Consider the following 26,533-nt stretch of genomic DNA (forward strand, 5'->3'; position numbering starts at 1 on the left):
GCACTTACTATGTGCCAGGGACCGTTCTAAGCGCTGGGATAGGTACAGTGTAATCAGGTTGTCCCATGTGGGGCTCACACTTTTAATCCCCATTTTACAGATGAGCTAACTGAGCTAGAGAAGGTAAGTGACTGGCCCAAGGTCACACAGCAGACAAGTGGTGGAGGCAGGATTAGAACCCGGGTCCTCTGACTTCCAAGCCTGTGCTGCTTTCGCTGAACTATGCTGCTTCTCTTTTGAGTCAGAAGACCTGGGTTGTAATCTTGGCTCCACCACTTGTCTGCTGTGTGACCTCAGGAAAGTCACCAGTTTCTCTGTGCTACTGTTTCTTCATATGTAAAATGTGAATTCAATACCTGTTCTCCCTCCCTCTTACGCTGTGAGCCTTATGTGGGACAGGGACTGTGTCTGATCTGATTATCTTGTACCTATCCCAGTGTTTAGGACATAGTAACTGCTTAACATAAACTACAAATTATTATTATCATAGTATTATTTTAATTAGTGGAAACAACCAGGGATTAAGAATTGGGAGGGTTAGGATTCTAATACCAGTCCTGGCACTGACCTGCTGGGTGACTTTAGGCAAGTTGTTTGACCTTGCCTGGGTCTCAGTTTCCTCATCTGTAAAATGAGGCTGAGACCTATTCTACCTACCTCTAAGACTCTGGGACAGAGACTGCATCTGACCTGATTATGCTGTATCTCCCATAGTGTTTAGTGCAGGTCTTCACATGTAGTAAGTGCTCAATAAATACTACAATTAATCGAGGAAAGAGGGCAGAAAAGTGAGATAAACTGATGATTTGTGTTGCCTGCAGAACTTGCACTGTACACCTATAATCTTGAAGCAAAGTGAACCATGAAGACAACTGAAGTCTTTATACAAATATCTGACAATCAAGCTTGAAATATTCTATGCCTGCATTGTTTCCTGGGGGTCCAGAGTGGATTTCTGTCCCAGGATGGGACACCGATTTTTACATCTTCCTACTGGTTGGGCATGAGTGAGACAAGGAATGACATTTTCTCCCTTCTGTGATGTTCTTGCATTTAAATTTCTACTCTTTAAGCATTTGATATTCACCCCTCCCTCAGCCCCAAAGCACTTATGTACATATCTGTAACTTATATTAACACTGCCTCCCCCTCTGGACTTCAAACTCCTTGTGGGCAGGAAACGTTTCTACCAATTGTACTGTATTGTACTCTCCCAAGTTCAATACCATTGTTTGATTGATTGACTTTGTCCAATTTTACACCTTAATCCAACAACACACATTTATTGCTGCTACTCATTTCCTTTAGTTTGTTTTATGGTATTTGTTAAGTATTTACTGTGTTCCACACACTATTCTAAGTGCTAGGGTAGATACAAGGTAATCAGGTTCGACACAGTCCATGTCCCACATGGGGCTCACAGTCTTCATCTCCATTTTACAGATGAGGTAACTGAGACACAGAGAAGTTAAGTGACTTCCCAACATCACACAGCAGACAAGTGACAAAGCCGAGATTAGAACACGGATTCTTCTGGCTTCCAGATCTGTGCTCTATCCACTAGGCTAATTATCACTAGTGTTTCAGAAGAACAGAGTGTGGTCCACTGACATTTACAAGACAGACCTGCTGAGGGACCTACAGATTAATCAGAACACCAGTCAGCACTGAATGGCTTCGTTTGAGAAGCAGCTTCCTTTTCCAGACTCAAAGCCATGTTTAGTTTTCCTTTAACTCATTACTCTATTCAAAAACAAAACAAACCAGAATGGCATCACGCTAAAACCCCAGGACGGCTGAATGGTAGCAAGGGCCATGGGTCAGAAACCAATTTCTTTCCTATCCAGGGTGACTCAGAGCGATGTAAATGGTGACTTTGGAAGCCTGGCCACCACTGGGACGATTAGGTGCCAGGGTCTGGGGCCCTAAAAATAGAATCAAATCACTTCAGCCTTTTTTAGGATTACAATTATAGGGTTCATATGGAGTTCACAAGTGCTTCTAAGACCAGTCAGTTTCAAAAGACAGACGACCAGAAGAGGTGACAGAGGTTTTTCCAATGACAGACTTAAGAACTTGGAGACAGCATTTGTGTTTCTCTGCCACTTTCCCCAGAAGTATTTGAACCACTAGAGCACTGCTATGAGATAGGTCAGTGTTCTTCCCAGAAAATTGCAAAATGACCATAGATTTGGACTCTAATGTACTAGGTCAATCAATACCTGTTCTCCCCACTAATTAGACTGGGAGACCAACAATGGGACAGGGATTGTGTCCAGCCTGATGAACGTCACCTACCTCAGTGCTTAGAACAGTATTTGACAGAGCAAATGCCTAACATACATAATAATAATCAATCCACAGTATTTATTGACAGCTTACTGTGTGCACAGCATTGTACTAAGCCTTGGAGAGTACAATACAGCAGAGTTGTCAAACACATTCTCTCCCTGTAATGAGTTTATAGTCTAATGGGGGAGACAGACACATGAAGAAATAACTTACAGATAAGTACTGTGGGGCTGAGGGAGGAGTGAAAAAACAGAGCAAATCCCAGAGATAGGGTGACACAGAAAGGAGTGGGAGAAGAGGAAAAGAGTTGGGGAAGGTCTTTTGGAAGAGATTTGCCTTCAATACAGCTTTGAAGGGGGGAAGAGAAAGCATCTGTCTGATATGAAGAGGAAGGGTGTTCCAGGCCAGAAGCAGGAAAAGGGCAAGAAGTCAGCAACGAGACAGACGAGATTGAGGTACAGTGACTAGGTTAGCATTAGAGGAGTGAAATGCGTAGGCTGGGTTGTAGTGGAAGAGCAGTGAGGCAGGGTAGGCGGGAACAATAATAATAATAGTAGTAATAATGTTAAAGGTACAAACATAGTGTGCATAGGGAAACCAGGCAGGAAAGGTCAGTCACTCAGTTGACTCCGTGTGTCACGCACTGTACTGAGTGTTTAAGGGTGTCAGACAGAGGAAGAGATGAAGAAACTAGACTAGACTTCTAGACTGTGAGCCCACTGTTGGGTAGGGACCGTCTCTATATGTTGCCAACTTGTACTTCCCAAGCACTTAGTACAATGCTCTGCACACGGTAAGCGCTCAATAACTACGATTGAATGAATGAAACGGGAAGTCAGAGGCCATAGACAAACACAAATCCAGTTACATACACTGAGCACAGTAATCTGAAGATACCCACAGACTTCTCTCAGGGAGGGGAAGCCCTTAGTACTGGGCAGAGAACAGCTGCTTGACAAGGAAGGGAAAGCAGTAACCGAGGTAGTGCAACCTTTATGGCTTCTACTATTCATTCATTCATTCTATCATATTTATTGATCGCTCACTGTGTACAGAACACTGTACTAAGGGCTTGGGAAAGTACAATACAACAATAAACCGATTTCCTGCCCACATTGAGCTCACAGTCTAGAGCAGGGAGACAAACATTAATACAAATAAATAAATTACAGATATACACACTTAACTTCTCTATGCCTCAGTTCCCTCACCTGTAAAATGGGGATGAAGACTGTGAGCCCCACGCGGGACAACCTGATCACCCTGTAACCTCCCCAGCACTTAGAACATTGCTTTGCACATAGTAAGCACCTAATAAATGCCATTATTATTATTATTATTATTATTCTTGTTACTAAGTGCTGTGAGGCTAGGAGTGGGGAAGAACAAAGGGAGCAAGTCAGGAAGAAGCATAAGGGAGTGGAAGATGAGGAAAAGTGGGGTTTAGTATGGGAAGGTCTCTTGGAGGAGATGAGCCTTCAATAAGGCTTTGAAGTGGGGGAGAGTAATTGTCTGTCAGATTTGAAGAGGGAGGGTGTTCCAGATCAGAGGCAGGACTTGGGCTGGGGTCAGTGGTGAGACAGGTGAGACCGAGACAAATATCACTAATACCACTAGTAACTGTTTCTATAGAAACGCTCTGGGCATGTCACTCCCCTCCTCAAAAATCTCCAGTGGTTGCCTGTCAAACTTTGAATCAAGCAAAAGCTCCTCACTCTCAGCTTCAAAGCTCTCCATCACCTCGCCTCCTCCTACCTCACCTCCCTTCTCTCCTTCTCCAGCCCAGCCCACACACTCCACTCCTCTGCCGCTAACCTCCTCACTGTGCCTCATTCTCACCTGTTCCGCCAATGACCCCTGGCCCACGTCCTACCTTTGGCCTGGAATGCCCTCCCTCTACATATCTGCCAAACTAGCTCTCTTCCTCCCTTCAAAGCCCTATTGAGAGCTCACCTCCTCCAGGAGGCCTTCCCAGACTGAGCCCCCCATTTTTCTTTTTCCTCTCCTCCTCCCCTCCCCATCACTCCCCTCCCTCCCTCTGCCCTACCCCCTTCCCCTCCCCACAGCATATGTGTGTGTATAAATTTGTACATACTTATTACTCTCTATTATTAATGATGTGTACATAGCTATAATTCTATTTATTCTGATGGTACTGACACCTACTTGTTTTGTTTTCTGTCTCCCCCTTCTAGACTGTGAGCCCATTGTTGGGTAGGGAGCATCTCTATATGTTGCCGATTTGTACTTCCCAAGCGCTTAATACAGTGCTCTGTACACAGTAAGCACTCAGTAAATACAACTGAATGAATGAATGAACTGTTAAGCACTTACTATGTACCAAACACTGTTCTAAATGTTGGGGCTACTCCCATGCTCGCTTTGTCAGCTGTGCCATAAGGCTGAAAGCTCATTATGGGACAGGAATGTGTCTGTTAGCTCTGTTATATGAGTAAGAGCTCAATAATAGTGATGGTAATGACCACCCTGTTACTTCTGCTGTAGCCACAAGGCTGCTCCCTGGAAGCTTCTGTGGTAGGTATGGCTACCGAGGAAGTTGAAGTGGTAAAAGCAGAAACATCTGCAATGAGCTTGGCAGTTGTTTTGGGTTGGGGAGGTTGCATTCATTCATTCTTTCATTCATTAAATCATATTTATTGAGCACCTACTGTGTGCAAAGCACTGTACTAAGCACTTGGGAGAGTACAATGTAACAATAAACAGATACATTCCCTGCCTGCACTGCTCCGGTGCTGCTTCCTTGGCTTTCCCTGTTGTACCCGTTGCTTCTCTTTGCCCTTGGCTTCATTATCATGAGGCCCACCCCTTGGCCAAAAGTGGGACTTTTGAAAGTCTTCCTGATTATTTTCTGGGTGTTGGGATAGGGCCCCTTAAGTCCTGAGCACCCCACCTAATGTGGGGCATGTGAGCCCGTTGTTGGGTAGGGACCTTCTCTATATGTTGCCAACTTGTACTTCCCAAGCACTTAGTACAGTGCTCTGCATACAGTAAGCGCTCAATAAATAGGATTGAATGAATGAATGAATGGTCAACTCAGGAAACTGATGCATAAAGGGATCAAGTGCAAGAAAACAAATGTGTATAAGCACCAGGGATATAATGGAGACCTCTTCAACACCAGGGTAGAGAGGTTGTCTCTGCCAGACACTGCTTTCCACACAGGCTGGGACAGAAATTCCCACCAAACATTATTTGAGTCAAAATAAACATTCTTCTCCCTCAAGTGTACCTTTTTCTAAAACCTAGTAATTTCAGTTGTGTTTTTTTTTAGTCTACAAGGGAAAGGGTAAGCTAGAAACAACCACAAAAAACCCCAAGTTCCACAGTTAGGGAGTTCCACCGGGAAGCACATGGATCCGGAGTGAACATGATTTCCAGGAAATAGGGTCCCTTGGGAACTACTTAGGTTGATAAGTGGGGAGAAATTAAAGTTTTCAGTTTCCATGTTGGTTCAAGAGGTTCCCTGGTAAAAATATCTTGAAAGCAATTTTGTAGGATTTCTTGGAATATCATCAAGAGGAACTAAAAGGACAGTAAACTAAGCCCATGTTCTCAAAGACTTTTGCTCCCTGGTCCAAATATCACATTTAGGGGATCAAAGATGGCTTTTCACAGCATTAATTTGAGCATCAATGTACAGCAAGAAAGGAAGCTGAGCCACCAAGTGATTTAGTGAAATGAGGTAATCTGAGGAAGACCTGAACAGATTTATCTAGTTCGGCAACAGTTTCAAACAGTTCCATTGTTCCTGCCAACTCACACAACCCTGAATTAAAATAAGTAAATCCACACCCAGGCCTTTCATTTTGAGAAGAAAAGCCCACATGTTCAACTCGGACTTTTGCCAAAGAGAATGTCTTCTGGGTGCTCATTTAGAAAACTGGTAATTGGGATAAAGGCCAGAAGGTCCATGGAAGATGTTCTAGGATGACTGACAAGATCTTGGATCCTAGTCTTGGCTTCTGTTGTGAGTCACATGGACTCTGATCCAGTCACTTAACCTCTGAGCCTCAGTTTGTCCATTTGAAGAAAATAGGTATAATATGTGCCTGTGTCATTGGATGCTTTGAGAATGTGTGGTGATTTGAGCTTCCTTGAAGGAAGAAGCATAAACACATGTGCTCTTTCTCCCAACGTATACCCGTTATATACTTATCACAATGTTTTCTATTTATAAACCAAACATTTATAAGGAGCTTAAAACCTTTTACCTTTTTCATTGATCTTTGAAACCTCCCTTACAATAATATGACAAGGCATATGAAACGTTACATATCCCCATTTTCAAAGATGAGGAAATGGAAGCACAGGTGAGTCAAGGGAGAGCTGGCAGTTCTGTCTTTGAAACTGCTCCCACTCCAAATTGAAAAATGCCAGTTTTCTTGGAGTGGCCAAAGGGCTGGAGTTGGTTCATCACTAGCTATCATCATTGTCAATGATATTTACTGAACACTTATTATTTGTAGAGCACTGTACTAAGTGCTTGGGAAAGCACTAGATGGAAGACTTGACATTCATGTTCCTTATCCACAGCAAGCCTACCATCTAGATGGGAGGGTTCTATTCCCAAACAAACCTGGTTTGAAAGCTTAATTAGTTGGACATCTGACTAACCCATCAGTCTGAGGGTTTCAGTATGTTTATGCTTCTTATGCCCTTAAAAATATTATTTCTTAGTATTATTTTTATTCAGATAATAATAATAATCATGGTGATGGCATTTATTAAGTGCTTACTATGTGCAAAGCACTGTTCTAAGCACTGGGGAGGTTACAAGGTGATCAAGTTGTCCCACGGGGGGCTCACAGTCTTAATCCCCATTTTACAGATGAGGTAACTGAGGCACAGAGAAGTGAAGTGACTTGCCCAAAGTCACACAGCTGACAAATGGCAGAGCTGGGATTTGAACCCTTGATCTCTGACTCCAAAGCCCGTGCTCTTTCCACCAAGTGAATGATTACCACTTGATAATTCTTCTATTCTCAAGCATGTGATACAGTACTACTGTATGTCTGCAAAGCAGTCATAAAATAATGAAATTAAATTCTTCCTTCTAGAACATATATACTAGAACATATATAGAACATTAATATACTATAGGACTTTAGTCATTTAATAAATCAATGTGAAATCCAACTGCTCCTTAATGCAGCTTTATTATTCATTCATTCAATTGTATTCAATTGTACTAAGCGCTTGGAACCCTCACCCCCTTAACTATTTTCACCAATTTAAGCCTGCTTGTCTTTTCTATTAGGCTAAAAGCATCTGTGGTTCATAACCTTTGCTACTTTTCTAAGTTCTTCAAGATGATGCAGTGTCCATTTTTCTGACTTTACATCAGAGAGGTCAGTTTTTAGCTGACCTGCCCCCTATACGGTGTGGCTTGGGCGCTGGACACCTTTCTGTCCGGTGCTTACATTCTCAGCACTGAGTTTCTTCTCCCTTGTCTCCTGTCACTGAGTTCAACATCCTGGAAGCAGCAGCCTTGTTCAAAGGGACTTGCAGGGGGAATGTAATGACTTGGGAGCAATTGAGAGTGAGAGGGAAGACAGGAACCCTGGAGAAACACTCGAGGTTTCAAGCAGATTCAGGCAGATATTTACAAACTTGGTGCCATCATCATCAGGTTGGGCTGTGGTCAGCACCACAGAACACTTGTGATGTCACAGGGTCTTGGGACTTGGCTTTTTTGAGTGTACCTTCAATACGTAGCACTTGACAAAACCTGCTAATGAGATTCCCTATTAATTTTGGCTGGTAATGTTCTCAAATTATTTTCAGAAATGTCCCTCTTTTTCACTTTGAGGTTTGATGTCTCTCTGAAAGCTATCAAAGGGCCATGGGACATTTTCTAAGGTAGGGGACAATGACATTTTCTAAACCTTGTAAGAAATGAGATAATAAGATTGCATCTTGTACTTGCCAACTTGTACTTCCCAAGCTCTTAGTACAATGCTCTGCACACAGTAAGTGCTCAATATGATTGATTGATCTTGAACTTCTATAGGAAATGCAGGTAAGATCTGGCCTTTTATCAATTATTTTGAGGAGCACCTACACATATACTCCCCCAACAATCCATCTCAGCATGCCAGAACCAATAAACCATCCCTGATGCTCTACAAAGACTTCCCTTCAATATAGTATTTCCCTTCACATGCCCTGTGTGGGTGTTGTATAGGGCATGTGACAGCATGAGGTTCACATGCATTTTATTGCCACTGACTTGAGACAGCTGTGTTACTCACTCCCACGAGTAGTTGGGGCAATAGCAAGTTCTGCAACCCTGGCAGGGAATGATGTCAGCAGCATTCCACCCTATTGCCCAACAGGGGATACTTCTAGTGCCCTGTAATCATCTTCCTCTTAATCCTTTCCCCACCATTCTTTAAGTGGGGAAAAGGACAAACCTATTCCAGTGTAAGAAATAGCATCAATGTCACATCAAAGAGACCTAAAGAGCCCGCTCTCTGGGAGCACTTCTGAGAGAGCACGTCTCCCAGCCTTGGGAGTCAAGCACAGGACTTCTCATTTGGACTTTGTCACTTGGCGTGACAAAGGCAATAGTGCTAGTAATACTAATAATGATAATAATACTAACAACAGTTATGATCATAATACTTGTGGTATTTGTTAAGTACACACTATGTGTGAAGAACCGTACTACAAGGTACTTTGATACAAGGTAATCATGTCCCACAGGGAGCCCACAGTCTATGTAGGAGGGAGAATAAGTATCAAATTCACATTTTGCAGATGAGGGAACTGAGGCACAGAGAAGTTAAGTGACTTTCCCAAGATCACACAGCAGACAAGTGGTGGAACTGGGATTTAAAACCTCTGACGCCAGAGCCCATGCTCCCTCCACTAGGCCATGCAGCTTACCGAGTCGAGTCAATTCACCCCCCTCAGTTTCAGTTTCCCCTTCTGTAAATGGAAACATTACTGCGTTCATTGCCAAGACTCCCACAAGGATAATGAGTACTCATACACATGGACAGAGTTTAGTGAGGTCTCTGGAATAGGGAAAAGCATGACTTTTCTGGTCAGATTCTGTGGGATGATTAGCTTCCCAATGTAGGTATTTGGCTTCCAGTTAAATCGTCTTTTGTTGGTGGAGTTTACCTTTTCAATGCCCAAAGCCAACAACCTTAACGGTTTCCCATTCCCTCAGATGCACCTTTCCTAAAAATAGGGGAGAAGGCAGTGATTTAACAGCAAACATCACCTCTCAGATACTGGGAAAGCAACTGGCCACAGGAAATTAGGGGGATTCCTCTGTAATGGGTATGACTTCCAAATCTGCATTCCAAGTATGTTTAACTAAATGCCTCTAGATTCTATTACCTTGAGGATGGCCTGTATCTACGGTCAAACTTAGGATATCAGAATAGGGAAAGTGAACCACATGGTTGAGGGGCTTGAGATATGAATTTGTGTAATTGTTCCAAGGAATTCTCTCCTGGCAGAAGCTCTTGAATGGTCAGCGAGAAGGACTGCCTTTTGGTTGCTATCCCAACCCTGTATTACAAGCAGTGATTTCCAGGGCTTTGCCCTCTAAGGGGGTTCAATAAACATTTGTTGACTAATTACAAGTCGGGGTGGTCTGAAGGAAGGCCCTAGGTAGAAGAATGGAGAGATGGTCTTCACCTGCCTTGGCTTTTAGCCTGAAAGATGGGCAGAGTTCAGAAATACCAGAACATAGGGCCCCACCCAGATCCTTACGGTAATTTCCTGGTGAGCTCTGAAGCAATGATTATCAGACATACCATCTGGCTTTTCATGAAGAAAAAGATATCTCCAATCAACCTCTGGGTAAGAGAGGAAAAGTTTAGTCTGGAAGGTGGATCACAAGACAGAGTCATCAGTTTTTGCTCCTTGCTTTGCCATGACCTTTCTGTGTAACCTTTGGAAAAATAACAACTTTGCTGGATTTCTAAAGTCAGACCTCTTGTCATCTGATAAATTGGCAAATTTGCATTCTTCTCTGCTTCTCAGGGATATTGTTAGATAGATGTCCTTCCCCATCAACTGTACCTCTCTCAAAGTAGCTCTGACAAACCATGTTCCCACCCCTCCTTCCATCTTGTCTAGTCTTATGCCATTGAATCACTTCCGACACATAGCGATGCCATGGACACATCTCTCCTAGAATGCCCCACCTCCATCTGAAATCATTCTGGTAGTGTATCCATAGTGCTTTCTTGGTAAAAAATATTGAAGTGATTCACCACTGCTGCCTTCTGTGCAGTAAACTCGAATCTCCACCCTCGACTCTCTCCCATGCCACTGTTGCCCAGCACAGGTGAGTTTTGACTTGTAGTAAATTGCCTTCCACTTGCTAGCCACTGCCCAAGCTTAGAATGGAATGGGTATCCCTCAGCTTGATTCTCCTTCCCATAACCGAGACTGGTAGAGTACTGGAAACTCTCCAAGTGTGATCCTGAGAGGGGGCTCCTTCCATCAGTCAACCGAACTTGAGCTCATACTGTGTACAGAGTAGACATGAGCATGCTTACTATTGAGCCCTCCTAAAAAGCTAGGTTCTCCAAAATGCAATCACTGATTAATCCCATATTCCCAAGTCCTGCCATCCTATCACCTCCATAGCAATCACATATTCATGCTTACTTTTGTTCAACTGTTTACTTTTGTCCCTAACCTTAGCTCTTCAACATAATTTTACATTTGGCAATTTACGTCCACTTCTCTCTCCCATTACACTGTAAACTCCTCAAGTGTCAGATCACAGCTTTTAATAATAATAATGATGATGGTATTTGTTAAGTGCTTACTATGTGCAAAGCACTGTTCTAAGCACTGGGGATGTTACAAAGTGATCAGGTTGTTCCACGGGGGGATCACAGTTTTTTAATCCCCATTTTATAGATGAGGTAACTGAGGCCCAGAGAAGTTAAGTGATGTGCCCAAAGTCACACAGCTGACAGTGGAGCCAGGATTTGAACCACGACCTCTGACTCCAAAGCCTGGGCTCTTTCCACTGAGCCACACTACTTCCCTACTTTTTATTTTCGTTGCACATCTCCAGTTGTCTACTACTGTACTCAAGCACACAATGGGCATCCAATAAATATTTTAATGAAACGATGATATGGATTTAGTCATTTAGACCAGAATATTTCAGAGCATGTCATGAATGATAATATAACTTCAAAAATGCACTTAACCTTTTGGAAAGCAAGAAAGAAAACTACAGGGAAATCATATGTAAAGGGTTATGCCTGGTCACAGATTCCTTCTGCTAAGAAATAAGAAGCAACCTGGGTTAATAGAAAGAGTAAGAAGTTGTGGGTTTTGATGCTAACTCCACACATGCTGCTTGACCTGGGGCAAATCACTGGCCACATTTTTCTCATCTGTAAAATGGAGATTAAATACTTAATTCTTCCTTCCCTCTGTGAGCCCCATAAGGAATAGAGACTGTCTAATCTGATCATCACTGCTTAGCACAGTGCTTAAAACATAATAAGCACTTTAAAATGCTATCATTACCATCGCTATTATTATTTCCCAAAGCCTCCGCCAGAAGGATGAAGTTGAACAAGCTGCACTGGGAAGCGTGAATTAAGGAAAGGAAGAGGAATGAGAATGTTGCCTGGGACCAATGGAACAAAATCACATTGCGTAAAGTAGGCTCAGTCCACTGAAGCTGGCTGTGGGCAGGGAATGTGTCAACAAACTCTGTTGTATTGTACTCTTCCAAGTTCTCAGTATAATGCTCACTACACAGTGAGAGCTCAATCGATATGATTGATTGATTGATTAGTTCCATATCCCTAGCCAGTAAGGTGATTCTGGTCTCAAAAAATCCCTCAACTCACTTTGGCCCCCAAATCCAGTAACCACAACCTCTGCTGAAATTTCTGCTGAAACTCTGAACAGCCCCTAGAAAGAAAGAACAGATGGATGAGTAAGAGGCATAAGGAGAGATGATTGTCTTCCAGAAGCTCCTGAACACTAAAGAGATCTGTCACCTAATGGGTAGAGCACGGGACTGGGAGTAAGTAGGACTTAATCCTCCATCACTTGTCTGCTGTGTGATTCTGGGCAAGTTACTTAACTTCCCTCAATTCCCTCATCTGCAAAATGAGGAGTAAGACTGTGAGCTCCATGTGGAACAGGGTCTGTGTCCAACCCAATTATCTTGTCTGTACTCACTCAGTCACTCAATTGTATTTATTGAGTGCTTACGGTGTGCAGAGCACTGTACTAAGCACGTGGGAAGTACAAATGAATCTCTCTCCCTCCTCCTATGATGGGGTTTTGGGACTCGAACAGTCCGGCTTGCCAGGGTGATGCTGGTTTGGAAATGCCCAGATGGGGAGAGCATCTTTCCAAATGGTGTCACCAAGGGACACTGCGTGGCCTAGCATACAGAGCCCAGGCTTGGGAGTCAGAAGGATGTGGGTTCCAATTCTGCCACCGCGACTTGTCTGTGGCCATCTGACCTTGGATGAGTCACTCCACTTCTCTGGGCTTCAGTTCCCTCATCTGGAAAATGGGGACGAAGACTGTGAGCCCCATGTGGGACGGGGACTGGATCCAATCTGATTAGCTTGGATCTACCCCAGGGCTCAGTACAGTGCCTGGCATAGTGCGTGATCAACTTTGTATCTACCTCAGCATTGCCTAGCTCAGAGCAAGTGCTTAACAAATACCAGTGAAAACTAAAAATGAAAAGGAAAGGGGCAGAAAACCGGTGAAAGAGACTGCACCACCCAGCTTCTGACCTCTCAGCTGTGGAGAGGCCTGCCTCTCTGCAGTTTGCAGTTGGCTCCTCGCTCCGTAGCTCGGTGTACAGAGCACGGGCTTTGGAGTCAGAGGTTATGGGTTCAAATCCCGGCTCCGCCAACTGTCAGCTGTGTGACTTTGGGGAAGTCACTTCACTTCTCCATGCCTCAGTTGTAAAATGGGGATTAAAACTGTGAGCCCACCCTGGGACAACCTGATCACCTTGTAACCTTCCTAGAGCTTAGAACAGTGCTCTGTACATAGTAAGCGCTTAAAAATACCATCATTATTATTATTATTATCATCATCACCGGATTCGATTGAATGCCCTTAGGCATTTCGCTTCCCGGGATCGCAGGTGGCCCGAACCTATTGTCTCCAAGTAAAGAACTAAATGTTGACACCACCCCCGCACCCCGCAGCGGTCCTAGAAGAAGACAATGGGGCTGTAATTGGTCCTGAAGAAGCTGGAGGTGATGTCTGACCAGCAGAAGAGTAGAAAGGCTGGGGAAAATGCCTGTGGTGGCTGCTGCTCACTGCTCTGGGCAAGGCCAACCGAGTCCACCAAAGCTGAGGGCACCATCCGAGGGGATGCCCGCCCTGCTCTCAGCCCCTACTTGACTGCTCCCTGGTCACAAAAGGGAAGGAAGGCAGGGGGACAGACCGAGCTGCTGACCTTTTAGCCGGGGGATGCCCTGGCCGGGACGGCCCCTTAAGGCCCTGAACAACGGGACTGATCATTCCATGAGAAGAAATTCTCAAGACACCTAGGCTGAGGGCTTCCATTGTGTCAGAGATCAAATTGCCCCTGGGTTGAGGGCTTAACAGAAGCAGGATCCTTTGTGCTTGATGTTTCTCTGTATGTTCAGAAATGCTTTCTTTCTGTGATACAATTGTGGTTCACCCAGCACTAACAGTGCCTGGCATCTAGTAAACACTTTACAACTATCATTATTATTATTAGAATTATCATTACTGCTTACCTGTTGAGTAAATATACTGCCAGCTTTTCTTCTAACACTTCCCTTCCACTATCAAATATAGGGGTGCCAGTTCATTGCCTGTCAATTATCCATTGCCTGCCTCGCATCCCAGGCCAATAGATTAATACTGCCCTTTTACAAATATGCCTTTTAGATTGAAGGGGAGAGGAAAGGGTTGGATGGGGTGGGAGTTGCTACTCTTCCTGCAATCTTCCTAAACATCCCTTCTGTGGGTGAGTTCAGTAATGCTGATGTCTGTATATCAATCGCTTAGTACAGTGCTTTGCACACAGTAAGCACTCAATAAATACGAGTGAATGAATTGAATGAATTGTTTTTTCTGCTTTCCTGGCTTGCCAGGGCTCCCTTTCTTTGAACAGCAGTCGCTTAGGTATCCTGCTGGCATCTCTTGTTCTCACATGTCCATCCCACTGTGGGTGTATTGTTGGGTTGTTGATGAGCTAATTGTATTGCAAGATCTTATTGTTGGTGACCCTGTCCTGCCATTTGATTTTGAATACAGTTCATAGGTGACGTTGGTGATGCAGTTTTATGATCTGAATGTATCTTTCCTAGTAGGTCCTGGTCTCTCAGCCGTGGAGAAGATTGTTATGGGGAGAAATATTGCTGTCTTTGAGCAAAGACTTCACAAAGATCAGGGTGCCAACAATCATGTTTGAAAACAAAGGCAGTCCTGGTAGAAGTCAAACCCACTGATGCCCCAAGGATCTCGTCTGAAGAGCAAACAATGCAGCAGGATATATTTTACGTATATTTTACATGCATTACCCTAACAACTTCTTACTTTTGACAGCATCATTTTAAATTAAAATGGTGGTTATATGTACTTATATCTATAGCTGTCTGTGCGTATGTATATATATTTATCTCAAAGTGGACATTGGCATACTGCTGTTATCACTGATGAAATACCGTAGAAATGTGTCATGGATTTAACAGCAGCAAAAATATCAGGGTATACTTTTCAGTAAACCATATTTTATATGCCGCAATGCCAATCTCAGAGTAACCTAAAATGGTCAGGGCTCAAATTTGATTTTCAGACCTTTTAAGACCTGGGGACCAGGGGATTTTTGCAGTTGAGTATTGTCATTCCCTTACCTCTAGAAAATTAATTAATTAATATTATTTATTTAAATTAATTTAGTTCAATAATTTCATTAATAAAGTTAATTTATTAATTTAAAGGGAGGAAATTCACCCCCTCCACCTGTGCATCTCACTCCATCCCTTTGTGCCTTATCAAAACACTTGCCCCTTCCCTTCTTCCCTCCCTGACCACCATCTTAAACTATTGGCTCTCCAATGGCTTCTTCCCCATTGCCTTCAAACATGCTAATGTCTCCCCTATTCTAAAAAAGCCCTCCCTTGTCCCCATGACTTCCTCTAGTTATTGTTCCATCTTCTTCAAACCATTCCTGTCCAAACTCCTTCAGCAGGTTGTCTAAATCCACTGTCTCTAGTTTCTCTCCTCCAATTCTCTCCTTGATGCCCTCCAATCTGGCTTCTGTCTCCTTCACTCCAACAGAAATTACCTCCTCAAAGGTCACCAATGATATCCTTCTTGCCAGATCCAGTGTCCTCTGCTCCATCTTAATCCTCATCAACCTCTCAGCTGCCTATGGATCTGCTGCCCACTCCTTTCTCCTGGAAGTATTACCCAACCTTGGCTTCTCTGACACTGTCCTCTCTTGATTCTCCTCCTATCTCTCTGGCCACTGATTCTCAGTCTCTTTCATGGGTTCCTCCTTTGCCTCCCACCCCCTAACTGTGGGTGCCCCTCAGAGCTCAGTTCTGTGTCCCTTCTAATCTCCATCTACACCCAGTCACTTGGAGAACTCATTCACTCACATGGCTTCAACTATTACCTCTATGCAGATGATTCCCAAATCTATATCTCCAACACTGATCTTTCTCCTTCTCTGCAATCTCACATTTTCTCCTGCCTTCAAGACATCTCTACTTGGATGTCCTGCAGTCACCTCAAACTTAAAATGTCCAAAACGGAGCTACTTATCTTCCAAATCAAACCGTGTGCCCCCAAGCAAACCTTGCCGCCCTTCCTCCATGACTTTTCCATCACCAAAGATAGCACCACCATCCTTCCTGTCCCATAAGCCTGTAAATTTGGCATTATCCTTGACTGCTCTCTCTCATTCAACTCACATATTCAATATATCATTAAATCCCGTCGGTTCAACCTTCACAACATCACTAAAATCCATCCTTTCCTCTCCATCCAAACTGCTACAATGTTAATCCAAGCCCGTGTCCTATCCCCCCTTGATTACTTTCTCAGCCTCCTTGATGACCTCCCAGCCTCCTGTCTCTGCCATGCCATACCATACTTCACTCTGCTGCCTGGATCGCTTTTCCACAAAAACATTCAGTTCCATGTTTCCTCACTCCTCAAGAACCTCCACTGGTTGCCCATACACCTCCACGTCAAAAAGAAACTCATTACTACCAGCTTTAAAACACTCAATCACCTTGCCCCCTCCTACCTCACCTCACTATTCTTCTACTATAACCCAGCTCTCACACTTCGCTCCTCTAGTGCCAATGTACTCACTCTACATTGATCTCATTCACCTCGCTGCTGACCTTTCACCCATATCCTGCCTCTGGTCTGGAATGCCCTCCCTTTTCATATCCAACAGACAATTACTCTCCCCACCTTCAAAACCTTATTGAAGACACACCTCCTCCGAAAGGTCTTCCCAAACCTAAGCCCTCATTTCCTTTCTTCCCCACTCCTTTCTGCTTCACCCAGCCCCACAGCACTTATGTCCATAGTTAATTCATTTCTATTAATAAATATAATCTTTATCCCATTTTCAACTCTAGGTGCACTGTGAGCAGGGAATGTGTCTGTTATATTGTTGTGTTGTACGCTCCCAAGTGCTCAGTACAGTGCCCTGCACACAGTAAGCACCTTGGCGTAGTAGAGACAGCATGGCCCTGGGAGTCAGAAAGGTCATGAGTCTAATCCCAGAAATGCCACTTGTCAGCTATGTGACCTTAGGCAAGTCACTTCACTTCTCTGGGCCTCTGTTCCCTCATATGTAAAATGGGGATTAAGACAGTAAGCCCTATGTGGGACAGGGACTGTGCCCAACACAATTTGTTTGTATTCAACCAAGTGTTAAGTTCAGTGCCTGACACATATTAAGTAATAATGATAATAATGGCATTTATTAAGTGCTTATTATGTGCAAAGCACTGTTCTAAGCGCTGCGAAGGTTACAAGGTGATCAGGTTGTCCCATGGGGGGCTCACAGTCCTCATTCCCATTTTACAGATGATGTAACTGAGGCACAGAGAAGTTAAGTGACTTGCCCAAAGTCACACAGCTGACAATTAGCAGAGCGGAATTTGAACTCGTGACCTCTGACTTCAAAGCCCGGGCTCTTTCCACTGAGCCACGCTGCTTCTCTACTTAAAATACTTAACAAATACCCTTTTATTACTATTATTAATAAATATGATTGATTGTTTGAAGACAAAAAGGAAGGCTTTGTGAAGATGTCTAAGACATTTCTAAAAGTCAAAGATCAGTGTCCAGGAAATCTGAAGTCCAGTTCTACTCTACCACTGACTAATTCCATGTCCTTAGGGAAGCCACTTAACCTTGGTGTCTTATCTATCCTCATAATGCCAAGACACCTCATTGGAATGTTGTCTCAGGCATCTGGTTGTTGAATGCAAAGCATTTTCAAAATGCTTGGTCATCTAACAGTTGAACATTTCATGCTCTCAAAGGTTGAGATCAGATATCACCAGTTGAAACTGATCTCTCTACCAATGTTAAAAAACCTCCACTGGTAATTCCCTCAAACTTTGATCATCAAAACCTAGGCATGTTCAGGCATCTCTTTTCCTTCCCTATCCCCAGTCACTCAGCATTCTCACACTGGTGATAGCAATGAATGTGAATTTTAGAACTCATTCCAACTTTGCCAGGGCTGAATTTCTGTCTAAAAATCAAAAGGCTCTTCGTTGGAGATCTAGATCTTCTCTTATGCTGTCGAGTCATCTCTGACCCATAGCGACGACATGAACACATCTCTCCCATAATGCCCCACAACCATCTGCAATCATTCTGGTAGTGTATCCTTATGGTTGTACATATTTATTACTCTATTTATTTATTTATTTATTTATTTTACTTGTACATTTCTATCCTATTTATTTTATTTTGTTGGTATGTTTGGTTCTGTTCTCTGTCTCCCCCTTTTAGACTGTGAGCCCACTGTTGGGTAGGGACTGTCTCTATGTGTTGCCAATTTGTACTTCCCAAGCGCTTAGTACAGTGCTCTGCACATAGTATGCGCTCAATAAATACGATTGATTGATTGATTATCCATTCTTGGTAAAAAAAAATATGGAAATGGTTTACCATTGCCTCCTTCTGTGCAGTAAGCTTGAATTTCCACCCTTGACTCTCTCCCATGCCACTGATGTCCAGCACAGGTGAGTTTTGACTTGTAGCAGATTGCCTTCCACTCGCTAGCCATTGCCCAAGCTAGGTATGGAATGGATATCCCTCTGCTTGACTCTCCCTCCTGTAGTCGAGACTGGTAGAGTACTGGAAACTCTCCAGGTGCGATCTTGAGAGGGGGAGATCAAGGTACATATGACCAAAGGCCAGGTTCTGGACCAAAGAATGTATTGAAAGAAATCTTTCAAAAGAAAATTCAAGACTATCTCATCGACTGCCTGAATATCAGAATTATCTCACTATATAAAATATTGATGAATTCTGTTTAAGTAGATCAGAAGTATACATTTCCCTTCAAGTGAGAAGCAGCATGGCCTAGTGGAAGGAACATGGGCTTGGGAGTCAGACGACCTGGCTTCAGATCCCGGCTCTGCCACGTGTCTGCTGTGTGACCCTGGGCAAGTCAGTTAACTTCTCTGGGCCTCAGTTACCTCATATGTAAAATGGGAATTATGATTGTGAGTCCCATGTGGTGCAGGGATTGTGTCTAACTGGCATATCTGACAATCACTCTCCCCACCTTCACAGCCTTATTAAAAGTATACCTCCTCCAAGAAGCCTCCCCCAACTAAGCCCTCATTTCCTCTTCTCTCACTCCCTTCTGTATCACCCCTTGCACCTGGAATTGTATTCTTTATTCTCCCCACCCTCAGCCCTACCATATTTATGTACATATCTGTAATTTATTCATTTGTATTAATGTCTGTCTCCCCATCTAGGCTGTACGCTCCTGGTCAGCGCAGAACATATCTACCAACTCCATTATATCTCTGAGCTCTTCACTCAGTAAGAACTCAATAAAATACAACTGACTGATTGAACTACCCCAGTGTTTAGTACAAAGCCTGGTATATAGTAAACACTTAACAATACCATTTTTAAAAAGTCACAAAGTGCTAACAAAGAAGACCTAGTCAGTCCTTCACAAAATCAATTTTGCTAAATGCAAAATTGTAGCATTATATTGAAAGAACATCTCTCTTTACCATGGCCTCACAACTCTTTGTAGTCTGTTAGTACCAATACTCAAAGCCTTTCTAAGAGGTACAGGGCCTCAGATCATTTCTTATCTGATGGAACCAATGCTCTAATGATCTATGAGAGGTAAACTAGAAAATATAGCTCCCCTCCCTCTTGGTCTTATGGACACTGAAGCAAACTAAGGCTTGTGAAGCTATCTGCTCATTAATCCACAACGGGATTACAGGCCAGACCTCTACCCCCTCAATCACATCATGTCTCTAAGAGGCCTGAAAAAATAAATGATAGCATCTTGTTGAGCTCCAAACATTCTTGTGCCCTGTATTCCTAATAAGTACTATCAGTGCTAAGTGACCAGGTGTACTATGATGGCACTTATCAAACACTTCCTTTCATAGGCAGCTCTTCTGAGAGTAACGCGATCAGCTTGTTGGCCTCCATATCATTATTTCTTGAAAATGGTATGCTGAGGTGCTACCAGCAGTAATGATAGACAGCGACAAGCAATATTCCTCTTAGAGAACAAACTATAATCCAGTATTCCTTCCTAGTTCTATGGTGACCTGATTCTGAGGGGAGCTGAGAGATTAAAAAAAAATCTGAAAAAAAAAAGAGATATACTGGCACCTTCAATACTCCAGAATTCTAGTACAAAGGGCTTCTCCCAAACATCCCTCACGAGTCAGCCAAAGACACAAGAGCTTCATACTTAGAAAGCAATTTTCTCACCTTTACTTCCCTCACTCAGATCACCAGGCTAATTGTTAGAAGATAATTTTTCAATAAATTGACTAAATCAGATCCTAGCAGATCTATGTACTGCAAATAGTTAGAGAACATGTGGGAAGAATCCCAGAGACATACACTAGGATGAAGTGTGATTTAGCCAGGCCATGGACTCCAAAACGGGCAAAGTTTTGGGAGAAAAAAGGAGCAGAGAAACAGAACCAGAATTGTCCATCAAGGCCCAGTGACTTTCTTTCTAAGGTCTTTTTTTTGTTATTATTAGCTAAAGAGTGCTATTTTGAAAAATCATTTAATATTAAAACAAGTTACAAAAGGAAAAGCCATGCTTTCCAGGATCTCAAATGCATTCATTCATTCATTCATTCATTCATCCAGTCATATTTATTGAGTGCTTACTGCATGTAGAGCATTGTACTAAGTGCTTGGAAAGTACAATTCGGCCACAGATAGAAATAATCCCTATCCAACAGCTGCTGAAGGACTGTGAGCCCGTTGTTGGGTAGGGACCGTCTCTCTATGTTGCCGACTTGTGCTTCCCAAGTGCTTAGTACAGTGCTCTGCACACAGTAAGCGCTCAATAAATACGATTGAATGAATGAATGAACAATGGGCTCACAGTCTAGAAGGGGGGAGACAGACAGCAAAACAAAACAAGTAGACAGGCATCAATAGCATCAATATAAATAAATAGAATTATAGATATATACACATCATTAATAAAATAAACAGAATAATAAATATGTACATATATTCACAAGTGCTGTGGGGAGGGGAGGGGGGTAGAGCAGAGGGAGGGAGTAGGGGGCGATGGGTGGGAGGAGGAGCAGAGGAAAAGGAGGGGTTGAGATTTAGGAGTTGAGTTTAGGGATGGTTTTTCACTGTACTCTCTGAAAATAAAACTGCTGGACAAATGTGGTGTCCCAAAGGCACTAGCTGTGGAAACATTTTAAAATCACCACCCTTGAACTCCTCTGCTAAGAATGCGGGATCAGAAAAAAGTCGCAAGTTTGTTGGCTTTCCATGGGTCTTTTGGAAGTGATAAAATATGCTGATTTGGGATGCCCTGAGGGTGGGAGAAGGATGGGGGGGGGGGGGGGGGTCTCAGACCAAACTATACCCCCAGACCTGTAGTCAGTAACCCAGACCCTAAAGGAAGGGGGACTCAGAATCTACCCAGCCTCTCCAGGGTATTTAACCTTAGTGTGTATACAAGGCCAAGTCTGAATTCCCAGTGGCATCCTGGTTTAACTCTGCCTTGGATTGAGGACAGAACAGTCCAGTTCCATTGCTCCCGTGAGGGAAAATATAATTCAGTGGTTTATCAGGACACTCTTCCTTCCTGGGATGTAACACAAGACTACCAAGAGACTCTACTTGGAAGAACATTAGTGCTTTATACCTAGTTACTATGGAAACCAGAGGGTAGAGTTACAGCATACTCTCAAATTTAACACCATCAGAAGGGTTTCCTGCTGCTAAGGGTGGGAATTGTAGGGAAGGAGAAAAAGAAAATGAGGCTAGAAGAAATACTCAAAAACTCTTTAGGCTCTTCCTTAAACCTAGTCTGGCAGCTAAGTGTTAAGAATCAAGAGACTCTGGGCTTCTACTGTACATTCACTCATTCTGGGTCGGGAGAATGTAACTTAGTCCCTGTTTTTCAGAAGACTGAAAGCGCGCGTGCACACACACAAACACACACACTCTTCCTACACCCCTCCAACTTTGCCCTTCAGATGAGGCAAATTGCTCCTACCTGCGGGATGTGGCAGACCAGTTTCAATTAGCTCAGTCCAATTTTCCTTCTTGTATTGTTAATGCTGGGGGAGAGGATCTCATGAAACGATGATGGGGAGAGGATCTCACGAAACGATGATGCAGCTTCTCCTCAGCTAGTACAGACACGGTTACCTGTCCAGCAGGTTGTAAGCAATATAGCCCAATATGCCAATCCACACACACATATATATACACACGTGCTCAAACGTATTCACACACATGCACATACACACCCACACATTTTAGCTATTCTGCATATGCTAATGAGATGTCAGGGGTGTCACTCTCCACCTACGCCTAAATAGAAACAATCCCGACTGAGCAAATGTGACTGGGCCTGGGTGAAATGCAGAACACCTCTGACCCTTCAGGAAGCCAGTTGGTTCCTGCGACAGATTTTTAGGAAGGTTGGAACTGTCCCTGTGGACTATGGGGTTTGGAATACCCATTTGCTCAGTCTCCCTCATTGCTCAAGCTTTTAAAGGGGACCCAAATAGTAGCGATATCTCCTTGAGGTTTCCAGAGGAACAGAGAGACCAGACATCACCCTGTTACATCATAGGTCGATAAGACTGGCCTTTTGGAAATTAAAATAGTGTTTTTCACCTATTTAGAATAACATCAAGCCTCAGTAGGCTATGATCTCAGAAGTCACTTTCCAAATTCCAATATATGGTATTTGTTAAGCACTTACTCTGTGCCAGGCACAGTTCTAAGCACTGGGGTAGATATAAGGTAATCAGGTTGGACACAGTTCCTGTCCCACATGGGGCTCACAGTCAACCAATCAGTCAATCAATCAATCAATCGTATTTATTGAGCGCTTACTGTGTGCAGAGCACTGTACTAAGCACTTGGGAAGTACAAGTTGGCAACATATAGAGACAGTCCCTACCCAACAGTGGGCTCACAGATAAGGGAACTGAGATCCAGAGAAGGGAAGTGACTTGCCCAAGGTCACGTACAGCAGACAAGTGGTGGAGCCGGGATTAGAACCCAGGTCCTTCTGACTCCCAGGCCTCTGCTCTATCCACTAGACCACACTGCTTCTCTAATTCAAAAGATGAGGTACTCTGAGGTTGAGAGATTAAAATTAATTCATTCAATCGTATTTATTGAGCGCTTACTGTGTGCAGAGCACTGTACTAAGCGCTTGGAAAGTACAATTTGGCAACAGATAGAGACAATCCCTTCCCAACAACGGGCTCACAGCCTAGAAGGGAATGCACCTACCATTTCTGTTATACTGTACTCTCCCAAGTGCTTAGTACAGTGCTCTGCACACAGTAATTGTTCAATAAATACGACTGATTGAAAAAGAACAAAACTTTTCAAAATACACTGGAATTCAAAACTCCTGCTTAGAAGAAGTCTGAGTTCTAATAGATTTCTTTCTGTAACAAGAAAACAAGCTATGTATTTCATCTAGACTGTAAGCCCGTTGTTGGGTAGGGACCGTCTCTATATGTTGCCGATTTGGACTTCCCAAGTGCTTAGTACAGTGCTCTGCACACAGTAAGCGCTCAATAAGTACGACTGAATGAATGAATAGGAGTTAGAGGTGACATACTTCTGATCAGGTAAAAGGTAAAGTTAGAATAAAAGCTCTTCCAACATGATAATGAACAATAAAACTGTTCCCCTTCAGAACTGGCTTCTGGAAATATACTTTCTATGGCAGCGACATCATAGTTTGGCTTGATAAATTCTTTTGCCCTTTTCCACTACTTCACAGATACCATCTAAATTCTCTCTCTCCCTGATGATGCACACATCCTTCTTGTCAGATCACCTTCAACTGACCTCTTTTATATGAAAAGTTCTCCTGCTGATTACAGCTCACAAAGAGGTGGGCACTTTCACATATGCCATCCTGTACTGTTTCTTCTCTAGAGGAAAATAATATTTATAAAGTCTTTTAGAGTCTTTCCAAAACCCATGAGTTTTGTAGTATTGTTTCCAATCTTTGAGTGAAATCAACTCCCGCAGTCTTTGAGTGACTACTCTTCCTTATCGGTCCTTTACTGATATGGGGCAAGGGATGGGTCTGATCTGACTGTAATAATGATAATAATAATAATAATAATAAAGGCATTTATTAAGCACTTTCTATGTGCAAAGCACTGTTCTAAGTGCGGGGAGGTTACAAGGTGATCAGATTGTCCCACAGGGGCTCACAGTCTTAATCCCCATTTTACAGATGAGGTAACTGAGGCCCAGAGAAGTTAAGTGAGTTGCCCAAAGTCACACAGCTGAAAATTGGCAGAGACGGGATTTGAACCCATGACATCTGACTTCAAAGCCCGTGCTCTTTCCACTGAGCCATGCTGACTGTTCTGTATCTACCCCAGAGTGAGCTCCTCCTTCTCCTCTGCTCCTCCTCCCTTCCCCATCACCCCCACTCCCTCCCTCTGCCCTACCCCCTTCCCCTCCCCATAGCACTTGTGTATATTTGTATGTATTACTCTATTAATTTTATGAATGTGTATATAGCTATAATTCTATTTATTATGATGGTATTAACACCTGTCTACTTGTTTTGTTGTCTGTCTCCACCTTCTAGACTGTGAGCCCGTTGTTAGGTAGGGACCGTCTCCATATGTTGCCTATTTGTACTTCCAAAGCATTTAGTACAGTACTCCGCACACAGTAAGCGCTCAATAAATACGATTGAATGAACGAATGAATGTCACCTAGTAAGCACATAAGCAACCATATTTATTGAAAGCTTCCTGTAATAAATACCACAATTATTATCATCATTGAGATTGTATTACATTAATATAGAGATTGTTGTATAGAGATAGGGTGTAAAGGGCAGAACTAGTTTTTTTTTTTTAAAAGATAGGCAAGTTTTCACTTGCAAGGCCAGCATACTAAGAGAGTTAAAGATATTTTCATAAGTAATGTGGTAGATGTGAGTACCCAAGTGCTTAGGTGATACAGAAGTTCTGAAATGAGAGTTGGTGGGCATCTGGAGTGAGGAGGAGAAGAAAGATTAAGCGGTGAAGGCCTCCTGAAGCATGTGAGGTTTTAGAAGGAATTAGAAGTTGAGGAGAGCAGTGGTCTATTAGCCCTGCCTCATGCTCATCTCTCCTTTTTCCAACGTCTTGCTCAAACCCACTCTTCCGCCTGAAATTACCCCCCATTCATAGCCAACAGATCACAGCATTCCCCATCTTCAAAGCCCTCCTTAAATTGCATCCTCTTGAGGTGGTCTTCCTGGATTAATTTCTCCTTTTGTGGTTATATCACTGCAACTGCCCATGCTCACTTATGCCAGCCATTCCCTTTCTAGAGCACTCTTGTTTTGGTCTTCATATCAGTAGTGCTAAGCACTTAGTACAGTGCTCTGCACACAGTAAGCACTCAATAAATATGATTGAATGAATATCTATTCTTACCCTTCAATCTGTAAACTATTTTAGCCATCATCAGTGGTATTGATTGAGAGCTTATTGGGTGTACAGCACTGTACTAAGTGCTTGGGAGAGTACAATCAACAGAATTGGCAGACTCATTCCCTTCCAGCAGTGAGTTCATGGTCAAGAGAGAGAAACAGATTATTCTGTTTTAATGTCTTTCTTCCTTGATGGTAAACTCTCCTAAGGCTGGTATTGGTATCTACTAACTATCCCAAATGTAAACTCGTTGTGGGCAGGGAATGGATCTGTTTATTCTTATACTGTATCCTCTCAAGTGCTTAGTACAGGGCTCTGCACACAGTAAGTGCCTAATAAATACAATTGAATGAAAAATAGGGGCTTAATACAGGTCTTTTCTGTGTATGTGTGTGTGTTACGTGTGTGAGCCCATTGCTGGGTAGGGACTGTCTCTGTTGTCGAATTGTACTTTCCAAGTGCTTGGTACAGTGCTCTGCACACAGTAAGCACTCAATAAATATGATTGAATGAACATACAAGGGTGTGTCTGGGTCTTTCTGTGTCTTTCTTTATGTGTGCATTAATGTGCTTGTTGTGTTTCTGTGTGCTTCTGGGTGTGTATAGGGTGGACAGTCATCTGGTGCAGTCCTACTAAGTCTGGTTTTCAGCTGTCTTGTCTACTGCTTGTTACAGATTTGGCACCAGACCTGTTTATATCTGGTATTTAGATCTTCAGAATCCCACCTCCCTCCACCATAGGTTCCATAGCTTGACATGGAACCAAAAATTTTACCTGGATGAGGGAAGTGACACTGTGGCTCTGGAGGAAGTCGAAGAAGTCTTGGTCCCCAGAAAAACTCTAAGATTGGGTAAATTGGTAAAGTTCCCCAAAATGGCACTTGTGACATCATATTACCTGCGTCACCCACGCACGCCTATGATGTCACATATGTTTCCTTGTCCAGAATCTACGAGAGCTATCAGTGGCTGCTTTATGAGCCTGTCTGAGTTACTTATCACACCTATGAAACTATTAGTGTCTCACCCCCTGAACAACAACAACAACAACAATA

General features: G+C 43.1%; 1 protein-coding gene and 1 non-coding gene across 2 annotated transcripts in view; both read right to left on the reverse strand.

Moving 5' to 3' along the window:
• The window catches only part of ARHGEF4 (Rho guanine nucleotide exchange factor 4), a 473,125-nt gene that overhangs the window by 305,048 nt on the left and 141,544 nt on the right, over window positions 1-26,533 (reverse strand).
• Window positions 18,556-18,693, reverse strand: LOC119936293. The gene has a single exon (XR_005453697.1). It is a non-coding gene; the product is annotated as a small nucleolar RNA SNORA7 (small nucleolar RNA).

The sequence above is a fragment of the Tachyglossus aculeatus genome, chromosome 1, assembly GCF_015852505.1.
Source record: "Tachyglossus aculeatus isolate mTacAcu1 chromosome 1, mTacAcu1.pri, whole genome shotgun sequence".
Lineage (NCBI taxonomy): Eukaryota > Metazoa > Chordata > Mammalia > Monotremata > Tachyglossidae > Tachyglossus > Tachyglossus aculeatus.